Source organism: Elephantulus edwardii, unplaced genomic scaffold, assembly GCF_000299155.1.
Source record: "Elephantulus edwardii isolate Elephantulus edwardi_28Jun2011 unplaced genomic scaffold, EleEdw1.0 scaffold00136, whole genome shotgun sequence".
Lineage (NCBI taxonomy): Eukaryota > Metazoa > Chordata > Mammalia > Macroscelidea > Macroscelididae > Elephantulus > Elephantulus edwardii.
In genome coordinates this window covers 8,072,152-8,083,990 of record NW_006399886.1, presented here as the reverse complement: position 1 = coordinate 8,083,990, position 11,839 = coordinate 8,072,152, and positions in this window count along the sequence as shown.

The following is an 11,839-nucleotide window of genomic DNA, read 5'->3' as shown; positions in this document are numbered from 1 at the left end:
CATTAGGAAAGAGTATTAAAGTGATACAAGCTCTATCCTACTTATACAAGCTTATATAAGCTATAGAACCTCAATATTAACTTTCTCATTTTGGGACACCTCCTTTCCAGCCATACTGAAATTGATAGTTATCAGTCTCTGCAAAACTTTTCTGTATACCTAGAGTCACTTCAATCATTTCTCTGATGAGTCTGAGTCTCTGGGAGATCTTCCAGTGAACCACCAAACTCAAGGGACATAGAGAAGTGAGAGAACCTAACATGGTAGGGGCTGTTGATATTGCATGGAGTTATACAGCAAATAAAATATTAGGGAGTCTCTTGACTCTGAACCTCTTGTAACTGGCCCACTACTAATAATAGCTGAAGAGACCATGAATACGTTACTCCTTGTTGTTGTGTATCATAGAGTTGGAACTAACTCAAGGCTGACCCTCAGGCAGAGTTTCAGAGGCAGTTAATCACACGGGAGGAGATTGCCTATCCTCCCCTAGAGGGGCTAGTGACTTTAGACAAGTTAGTCTGGAATTGGAGCACAGTTTCCTGCTACTAGGCCACTAGAGATCCCTATACTATCCCCTAGAAATTCTTAAACAAAATTAATGTTTTAATCTTTATAAACCTGATAGGACAATTCTCCCCTTTTATACAGACTTGCTGTAAATCAGAATCCACCTAACAGCAACCTGGGCTTGGTTTTGAGTTGTTCTCCTAACTAATCTGTGATATATATTGTTATTGCTATGTGCTGGAACCAGTTCATAGCTGACTGACCTTCCAGCAGATTTTTAGAGGCTATAAATTAGATGGAAGGATATTGCTCACATTTCTCCTCTGGAGCACCTGGTGGATTTGATCCACTTGGATTGTGTTGGGAGCATAACTCCTTACTACTGAAATTCTCCTTATGCATGCTAGTATAAGTATTCTTCTGTGACTGGTTTCTTAAAATTGTTGTTTGTTTATTTGATTTTTCTTTTAGGCCATATAAGAATGATAAGAAATTTCACTACAATCCCAAAGGCATGTGGTTCAAACTCACCACCTGCACCGAGGAGAAGGATGGGCAATCCTATCTTGTGCAATTAACTGCCTTTGAAAACACACTGGAGGGTCTGCTATGAGTCAGTTCCAACAAAATGATAAACAACAAGATTTAACCTTATGTGGAATATGTTTATCTAATATATATATATATGGTTGTTATGTGCCATCGAGTCACTTATACATACATATATGTGTGTGTGTGTTTATGTGTTATGTGTATGTGTATATGTGTATATATGTATATGTGTGTGTGTGTTTATGTGTTATGTGTATGTGTATATGTGTATATATGTATATAACGAATGTCTATCTGTGTTTCATTGATTATGCAAAGGCATTTGACTGTGTGGATCATAACAAACTGTGGCTGACTCTGAGAAGAATGGGAATCCCAGAACATTTAATTGTGCTAATGTGAAACCTATACTTGGACCAAGAGGCAGTAGTCAGAACAGAGCAGGGTAACACTGCATGGTTCAAAATTGGGAAGGGTGTATGCCAGGGATGCATCCTGTCTCCATACCTTTTCAACCTGTATGCAGAGTAGATTATATGAGAGGCTGGGCTCTATGAGGAGAATTGTGGCATCAGGATTGGTGGAAGATCTATTAACAATCTGCGTTATGCAGATGACACAACCCTGCTTGCTGAAACTGAGGAGGACCTCATGCACTTGCTGCGAAGGGTCAAGGACTGCAGCCTTCAGTATGGACTGAGGCTCAACGTCAAGAAGACAAAGATTCTCACCACTGGACCAATTGGCAGCATCAGGATGGATGGTGAAGAGATTGAGATTGTTCACAGCTTCAGTTTGCTTGGCTCCACAGTCAACACTCTTGGCACCAGCAGTCAGGAAATCAAAAAGCGTATCGCGATGGGAAAGTCTGCTGTTAGGGACCTCTCTAAAGTACTCAGGAACAATGGTGTCTCTCTGGAGACTAAGGTGCGCCTGATATAGGCCATGGTCTTTGCAATCGCTTGTTATGCATCAGAGAGTTGGACAATGACTAGGGAGGACAGAAGGAGAGTTGATGCTTTTGAGCTGTGGTGCTGGAGAAGAGTACTGAATGTACCATGGACTGCCAGGAAAACAACCAGATTCATCTTGGAGAGGATTAAACTAAGCTACTCCTTGGAGGCAAGGATTCTGGGGCTTCGTCTGATATACTTTGGACATGTTGCCAGGGGGGACGGGTCCTTGGAGAGGGACATCATGCTTGGGAGGGTGGAGGGACAGCGCAGGAGGGGAAGACCCTCTATGAGATGGATTGATTCGGTGACTGGGGTAATTGGGATGGGTGTGTCAGAGGCAGTGCGGTTGGCGCAGGATAGAGCAGGGTTTAGGGCTGTTGTGCATAGGGTCGCTATGAGTCGCAAACTACTCGACGGCACATAGCAACATACATTGTATTTTTATTCTAATAGTAAGATTTTATTATGTGCATTTCTCTTCAACACCTTTTCCTCACTCAATAAGGTCTAATGAAAGCACATCAAATGAACTGAATCAACAGTAATTTTTTACGATTTCTTCGAAATGTTACATGTCATAGATATACCATCGTTTGTTTGACCATTGTCTACTTGAGAGGTAATCACACTGCTTAAATTTTTGTGAGTATGAAAACTACTACAATATGCATCCAAATGTATATATCATCATATAATACTGGTTTCATTTCCAGGAGATAATGGTTCCTAGATTGGACTGTCATTAACTTTTATCTGTAAAATCTAATTATATCTTGCTTAGGTTTTTATTACACATGACTATGGTATAATCAAATGTCATTTTGCAGTTACTGATGTAATCATATGGTTTTAGTCTCTTAATTTCTTGGTGAAATGAATTCTGATAAACTGCTTGCAATTTTAAGATAGTTAAATTACTGTTATAAACTATTTGTGTTAGTCATGATTCTTTCTTGCAAATAGCAGAACTCTTCAAGCAATGTAAGCAAAAAATGAATGTACTGTAGTGCAATCAACAATTCAGTACATCTCTAGTAGAATTTGGGGCTTGTTAGATTGCTATGCGCAATTCTTACATACTCATTGCTGACAGGTACAAGCCCAGTAAATTTAAAGACACGGAAGAAAAAAACCTATGTTCTGATGAAATTGAACAAAAGAATTTACTTCAAGTCTCCTGCCTCTTTAGCCTGCTGGATGCCATTGATATAAAAATCATACAGCTTTAGAATAGTGTGTTCCAATAAATTTCCATGTTCAGCTTAAGATTTTCATTCATATTTTTATCTGTATTAGGTGATAAAACTAATACTTTTCTCTTTGCTACTTTAATACAGCTTAGAATTAAATCTATTCAGAAATAAAGTTTCACTGATTTTGAAAATATATATATTTAGAATAACACTGAATTGACTTATTACAGACGTCTAAGGAAACAGTATTTTGTAGTTATTAAACTAATTTGAAGTATATTTTTATTATACTAGGAAATTTTTAAAAATTATTATGTTTTAGCTCAAATTGTTGTTATCTCTTTTAATAGTTTGACTTAAGTATGACTATGTTTTATTAGAGGGAGCACTGGTGGCTTAGTAGAAAGAAGCTGTGCTGCAATCCCAAAAGCATGTGGTTCGAATCCTCCAGTTGCTCTGCAGGATAAGGTTGTGCAACCTCCTCCCAGGTGAAAACTCACTAAGGAGTCATCTATGGGTTGGTTCCAACCTAATGGTACACAAGAACAACAACACATTTTTATCAGAGGGAGATTTGGTGGCTTAATGGTAAGGAGCTGTGCTGCAATCCCGAAGGCTCACAGTTTAAGTCCACCAACTAGTCCAGGGGGAATGATGGACAATCTCTTCAGGTGTAATTTACTGCCTCTAAAACCTCACTGGAGGGTCAGCTATGGATTGGTTCCAACTTGACAGAACACATATTATATCAAAAATGTCTGTTCTCTGGAAATTTAAATCATGCTTGGAAAAGTAGACAGTCTACTGAAGATAGGAAGATGCTTAATGAGATATATTGACATAGTCACTGCAACATGGGCTTTTCAGAATAGATCAGAGACATGGGAGTAAATTAAAAAACCATAAAGTTCATAAGAGACAAACTGGGATCAAACCTAGAAGGTCTTATCTACAGTATAAAGAGACTAACAAATACAGCCAGAAATGCACAATCTGAAAAGGATAAAATTGATGCATGGGACCTTCTAAAGATTAAATCCCTGTGTGCGTAAAAAACGTTTCTAGCAGTGTGAAAAGAAAACTAACCAACTGGGAGAAAACATTTGGCAATACCATCTCAGACAAGGCTCTCTTAACAAAAGTTTGTAGAATACTCCTGGGCCTCCACAAGGAAAAGACTGAAAACCCAGTTACAAAATGGGCAAAAAACATGGAAAGAACTTTCACCGAAGAAGATACTCGAATGGCCAACAGAAACATGAAGAAGTGCTCTAAATCACTGGCAATAAGAGAGACGCAAATCACAATGAGATACCATCCCACTCCAGAAGTGGTGGCACAGTTTGACAGGACAGTTAATAATAAATGTTAGATAAGATGTGGTGAGATAGGAACTCTTAAACATTGTTGGTGGGTTTGTAAATGGTACAACCACTCTGGAAGGCTAGTTGGTGCTTCCTTAAAGAGCTGAAGATAGAAATTCCATATGACCAAGCTATTCCATTGCTTGGAATACACCCCAAGGAAAAGAGAACCGAGGCTCAATGGAGACTTGTACACCAATGTTCATAGCAATGGTATTTACCATCGCAAAAATGTGGCAACAGCCAAGATGTCTAACCACAAATGAATGGATCAAGAAGTTGTGGTACATTCAAACAATGGAATACTACGCAGCACGCAGGAACAATGATTTTGTGAATTACTACCTAACTTGGGAGGGACTGGAGAGAAGTATGCTGAGTGAATTAACTCAGTCCATCTAGGAGAAATGCTGTATAAAACAATTATTGTAGAATGAGTATAAGGGTCCAAGGGAGAGAATGTGGAAGCAGAAGGGCGAAGATGGGTGAAGGGGGGAGGAGGAGGTAGTTTATTAATTTTAGGATTACACAATTAAATGGGCAGGGGTGAAGGAAATGGGGAGGATCTTTTGTGAAAACCAATGTATTTGAACCCTGTAAATAAGTCAGAATAATTTAAAAAAAATAATAAAAAAGACTAGCAGATACTGTGAGGATGGTGCAGGATTGGTCAGGATTTTATTCTGATGTTCCTAGGAACCCTATTAATTAGAGCTGACTTGATGGTAACTAACCACAAAATATTCTATTTTGATTTCCTATTTTCACACTGAATGCTGTACCTTCTCGGATGTAATACTGTTACACAGGATCTCTGAGTACTTTTTGCCTGACATTTTTTATTTAAAAGTTTCAGTGCAGTATTTTATATAAGCTGATGAGATGGATTGATACAGTATCTGCGACAATGGGGGTTGGTGTATTGGAATTAGTGAAACTGACTCAGGACAGGGCAGGGTTCAGAGCAGCTGTACATAGAGTGGCTATGGGTCCCAGGTGACTCGACGGCGCATAAGAAGAACAACAACAATACCGACAACAACTGCTGTTCTTGTTGTGTACTGTCAATTTGGAACCGCCCTATATATAGCTGTCCCTCTGGTGGGTTTTCAGAGGCAGTTAATCTCATGGGAGGAGATTGTCCATCCTCCCACAGAGCACCTGCTGGATTCAAACTGTGTGCCTTCAGGATTGCAACACAACTTTTACAACTATATCACTAGAGTTCATGTAAAATGGTCTCTTTCTTTTTTTTGGGGGGGGGTGGTAATAGAGTTTCTGGAGGCATGTTGTTTAGGAAGCTGATGCCACTCCTGCTTCCAAACCTGTCACAGTATGTTATTATTTTTATATGCTATTGAGTTGCTTTTGATGGGAAAAAATACTAATGATATAAATTTTAAAGAAAGAGTAGAAAATTTTAAAATAAGACTTGGCATATCAGCTGAAATTATTATATTTAAATGATAACAACTAAAAAGCCCAAGTAGTGCAGTGGTGAGGGATTGACTGCTAACTAAAATATTTGTAAGCACTCTGCGGGAGAAAGATGAAGCAATTTGCTTAATGAAGATTTATAACCTTGGAGATCTTATGAAACAATTCCATTCTCTCCTACAGGGTTGATAGGAGTTAGAATCCACTTGAAGGCAGGGGTTTTGGTTATCATGATGCAGAGGCCGTTAAGGAGATAAAACCCATCAAACGAATGCAGTATCATTGGTAGGATTCTCTCTAGCTGGTGTGAGACATAAAAGTCTACTTACCCTAACACCGCAAGGGAGGAGAAGAATCCTCTTGGGTAACATGAAAAGCACAAAGCTGGGTCAGATGAAGTCAGATATGCTACCATGCAGTTATACATTCTATGAATTCTAACACTATCCCTCCTTCTCAAGGTTCTCAATACTCTTCTACTATTATTGTTGCAATGTGGTCTGTTGAGTTGGAACTGATTCACAGCTGACCCTCTGATGGGTTTTCTGAGCCTGTAAAGAGAGGAAATTTCTATCTTTCTCCCACAGAGCAACTAATGGACTCAAACTACCTGTCTTTGGATTTCAGTGTGACTCCTTACCCACTAGACCGGCTACCAGAACAATGTACTCTCTTATTAGATTCACTAATCAATCACAGTGACCCACGTAACTCAAAATACTCATGACCATGGGCTTTCTTAGGGAAGTAACAGGTTATAAAATTTAGGCTAGAAACAGGATGTTGTTGCTATATGCCATTGAGTGGCTTGCGACTCGTAGCGACCTTATGTACAAGTGCCCTAAACCCCATTCTATCCTGTGCCAATCTCGCTGTCTCAAACACATTCATTCCCACCACTCCCCTCACAGAATCGATCCATATCATCGAGGGTCTTCCTCTCCTCCGCCGTCCCTCCACTCTCCCAAACATGATGTCCCTCCTTGCAACATGCCCAAAGTATGTCAGATGAAGCCCCAGAATCCTTGCTCCAAGGAGCATTCTGGCTTCACCCTCTCCAGGACAAACCTCTTTGTTCTCCTAGCAGTCCATGGTGTATTCAACACTCTTTTCCAGCATCACAGTTCAAAGGCATCAATTCTCCTCCTATCATCCCTATTCACTGTCCAGCTCTCCAATGCATAGCACGTAATTGTGAAGACTATAGCCTGGATCAGGCGCACCTTAGTCTCCAGCCTGACATCATTGCTCTTCAGTACTCTTGAGAGGTCCCTCACAGCTGACTTTCCCAAAACAGGATACTTTTTTAAAAAAAAATATAGTTGAAATAATTTATTCATTGCAAATATTCTCTTAAAAATCAACATTGTGAACTTATCTCTTTTGTATTGGTATTCAGTATGAAAATGAATGTCTTAAGTGATACTAGTTTTTAATCAGGAAATCTCCTCAGGTGTACTTTGAGCAGGCGTCTTTGTCTCTGGTACTTGCAGCTCTGAGTCCTGTGCCCAACAAGAGTTACACAGCTCTTTTAGTTCTGCCAAATATGTGACATTACTGCTCCACTCTGCTAATCAGTCTAGGCCAAGACATTCTACTCTGGCTCCCTCAGGCAGCAGATCTAGTTCAACTTTATCTCTGCTTTCTTTGCTGTTTCAATTGGAGTTGTCATATTTGTATCATAGCTGATGTGTAGAAAACTCTGACCTAAAGTGCATGCCATCTTCCAAGCTTCTTCCTTGATTATAAAAAGATTCTTATTCTCTGCCTCTGAATTTCCTCAGTTTTATCTGAACAGAATGACAAAACTCACTAACCCCATTTTTGTTGTTGATTGTCATTAAGATGGGATCAATACATAGTTGATCCTTCCTTCAATGTGTTTCAGAAGCTGTACTTTGCATAAGAGGCAATTGCTCATTTTCCTAGTTCAGACCAGATGGTAGATTTGAATAGTCTATCTTGGAGTTCTCACTTCAACTCTGTACCCATTACAAACCTTATTTGCATGCTCACTTCAAAAAAGTGCAATTTACATTATTAGCAGGCTATCTGATCACCTTGGAAGGCCACAAACATTGTGTTTTTGTATCGTCCTACCACATAGTAAAAGTAAAATTCAATGGTTATAAAAGTTATATTGATAAGCATGTCGAATATCCTGAAATAACGAAGGCTGGCATATAAAGTAAAACTAAGGACATTTGAATAAAGCTTGGACTTTGATAAAGAATAATGTATTAACATTGAAAGTGTCATTTTAAGTAAAAAATATATATATATTATTAATGGAAACTCTGGGTGCAGTTGTGGTCTAGTGTCAAGAAGCTGTGGTACAATCCAATGGCATGAGGTTGGAATTCACAAGCTGCTCTGAGGAAGAAGGATGGGCAATCTTCTCCTGTATGATTACCTGCTCTAAAAACTCACTTGAGGATCAGCGATGGGTCAGTTTCCACTTGATGATACACAACAACAACAACAACAATGGAGGCTGAAGTAGAATTCATGTCTTTGAGTTGTGGTGCTGGAGAATATTGAACAGAATATGGACCACCAGGAAAACAAATAGTTCTGCCTTGGAGAGGGTGAAACTAAATGTTTCCTTGGAGGCTAGGATTTTGATGTTCCATCTCACATACTTTGGGCATTTGGTCAGAAGAGAGCAGTCTTTGAAGAAAGACATCATGCCTGGAAGGACTGAGAGACACTGCAGAAGAGGAAGATGAGATGGATTGACATAGTCATTGGGGCAATAGGGTTAGGTGTGTGGAGTCAGTGATACTGGCTCATGATAGGGCAAGGTATAGAGTTGGTATGAGTCTCAGTTGACTTGATGGCACACAACAACAAAAACAATGGATTGAAAAGAGAACAAAGAGGCAAGTCTTGAAAAAGGTGAAAGAAACCAAGGTGCTTTTTGGAGGCAAGGATGGCAAAACTCTGTCTCATATACTTAGGCCATGTTGCTAGGAGATGCCAGTATCTAGAGAAGGACATTATTCTTGCAAAGGCAGAGAGTCAGTGTAAGAGAGGAAGATCCACAAAAAGATAATCGAACACAGTGCTTATAACAATGGATTAAGGTGCATTGGAGGTGGTCAGGATGGCATAGATAGGCAAGATTCAGATCCTGTTTATTAGGATCACTATAAATCATAGTTGACTTCATGGCACATAACAACCAATTGGGATAAATAAGTTCTGTTTGTATTATCCTTATAATTATTCTGTAAATGTGAATTTGTTTTAAAAGGAAGTTTAAAGAAAATGAATAAGTTTTGAAATTTCAAAAATACAAATTTCTTCCAATTGCAGTTGTTGTTGTTAGGTCATTTTAATTTGATTACCATTATTACTGTCACAGAGAACTGATAGAGGTGCAGGCTGGGTTTAGAAGAGGCTGTGGTATGAGGGATAATATAGCTAACGTTATATAGGTCTTGGTTGAAAGCAAAGAGTACTAGAAGAATGTCCATCTGTGTTTCATTGACTATGCAAAGGAATTTGACTGTGTGGATCACAAAACACTGTGACTGACTCTTAGAAGAATAAGAATCCCAGAACATTTGCTTGTGCTTATGCGAAGCCTATACTTGGACCAAGATGCAGTCTTTAGAACAGAGCAAAGAGACACTGTATGGTTCAAAATTGGGAAGGGTGTGTCTCCATACCTTTTCAATCTACATGCAGAACAGACTATCTGGGAGGTTGGGCTGTACAAGGAGGAATGTGGCATCAAGATTGGAGGAAGATTCATCAACAACCTGCCTTATGCAGATGACACGACCCTGCTTGCTGAAACTGAGAAGGATGTGAAACAATTGCTGTAAAAGATCAAAGACTACAACTTTCCATATGGATTAAAGCTCAACAGCAAAAAAGCAAAGATTCTCATTAATGGGCCAATTAGCAGCATTGTGATAGATGGTGAAGAGATTGAGATTGTTAACAGCTTTATTTTGCTTGGCTCAATAATCAATACTCTTGGTACCCACAGACTGGAAATCAAGAAACAAATTAAATTTGGCAAGTCTGCTCTCAGGGACCTCTCCAAAGAAATGAAGAGCAATGATGTCAGTCTGGAGACTGAGGTACACCTGATCCAGACCATAGTCTTCTCACTTGCTTGCTGTGCATCAGAGAGCTGGACAATGACTAGGGATGATATAAAGAAAATGCCTCTGAACTGTGTTGCTGGAGAAGAGTTTTTAATATAGTATGGACTGCTGGGAGAACAAACAGGTTTGTCCTAGAGAGGGTGAAACCAGTCTGCTCTTTGGAGGCAAGGATTCTGGGGCTTCGTCTGATATACTTTGGGCATGTTGCAAGGAGGGACTGGTCCTTGGAGAGGGATATCATGTTTGGAAGGGTGGAAGGACGGAGAGAGGGAGATCATAGATTAGGTGGATTGACACAGTGACTGGGGTAAGAAGGGCATGTGTGTCAGAGACAATAAAGTTGGCACAGAATAGAGCAGGTTTCAGGACTGTTGTACAGAGGGTCACTATGAATCACAAGCTACTCGATGCCAAATTACAAAAAACAACATGTTATTTGAGGATCTTTCTTTCTCTCACTGACCTTCTACCTTTACCAGCATAGTGTCTTTTTCTCAGAACTAGTCCCTCCAGGCAACAAACCCGATCTATGTGAGATAGAATTTCATCATTCTTTCTGTTATAAAGCACGCTGGTTTACTTTATCCAAGACATATCTAGATTTTGACTTTGCATTGTAAAGACAAAACTTCTCTCCAACACCACAACTCAAAGGCACAATTATTTCATAGTTTTTTTATACATTGTCCAAGTTTTCGATGCATAAGAAACAATAAAAATACTATCACTTAGATGAAGCATACCTTAGTCTTTAAAAGATGTCCTTGCATATTCACACTTTGAAGTTGTCTGTGAAAGCAGATTATGCCAGTGTAATATGTCCTTTGATTTCTAGACTGCTGCTGCTAAGAGTGGCGATTGTGTATCCAAGTAAAACAAATCATTAATAATTTTAATCTTTTCTCAATCATTTAAAAGAGTGTCTATTGATCCAGTGTTGAACATTTTTATTCCTTTGTTGTTGATATGTAACATATCTTGAAGACTGTAGTCCTGGATATTCTTCAGGAAATGCTTCAAGTTGTTTTCACTTTCTGCAAGAAAAATTTTGTTATCTGTATAATTCAGTTTGTAGATGAATCTTCCTTCAATCCTAATGCTATATTGTTCTCCATTATATTCAGCTTCTCAAATTATTTGCTCATAATACAAATTGAGTAGGCGTAGAGGAAGGATACATCCCTGATATATGTCTATCCTGATTAGACATTTTTCTTGGTTTATGTTTAAGCATTGCATAAACACAAGTAAATGTTCTAGAATTCCCATTCTTCTCAATGTTATTCATCATTGTGTTTTTATCCACACAAGATAATATTCTTTTCCAAGCACCACAGCTCAAAGGCATCAATTCTCCATCAATCATCAATCATTGTCCAGTTCTCTGATGCATAACAAGTAATTGCAAAGACTATGGCCTGGATCAGGCTCACCTTAAAGAAAAGTCAATATTGTTGTTGTTATGTGTCATCGAGTCTTTTGCGACCCTATGTACAAGAACCTTAAACACTGTTCTATCCTGTGCCAACCTTGCTGTCTCAAACAAACTCATATCCACCACTCTACTCACAGAATTGATCCATCTCATCGAGGGTCTTCCTCTCCTATGCCGTCCCAATACTCTCCCAAACATGATGTCCCTCTCCAAGGACCAGTCCCTCCTTGCAACATGCCCAAAGTATGTCGGATGAAGCTTCAGAATCCTT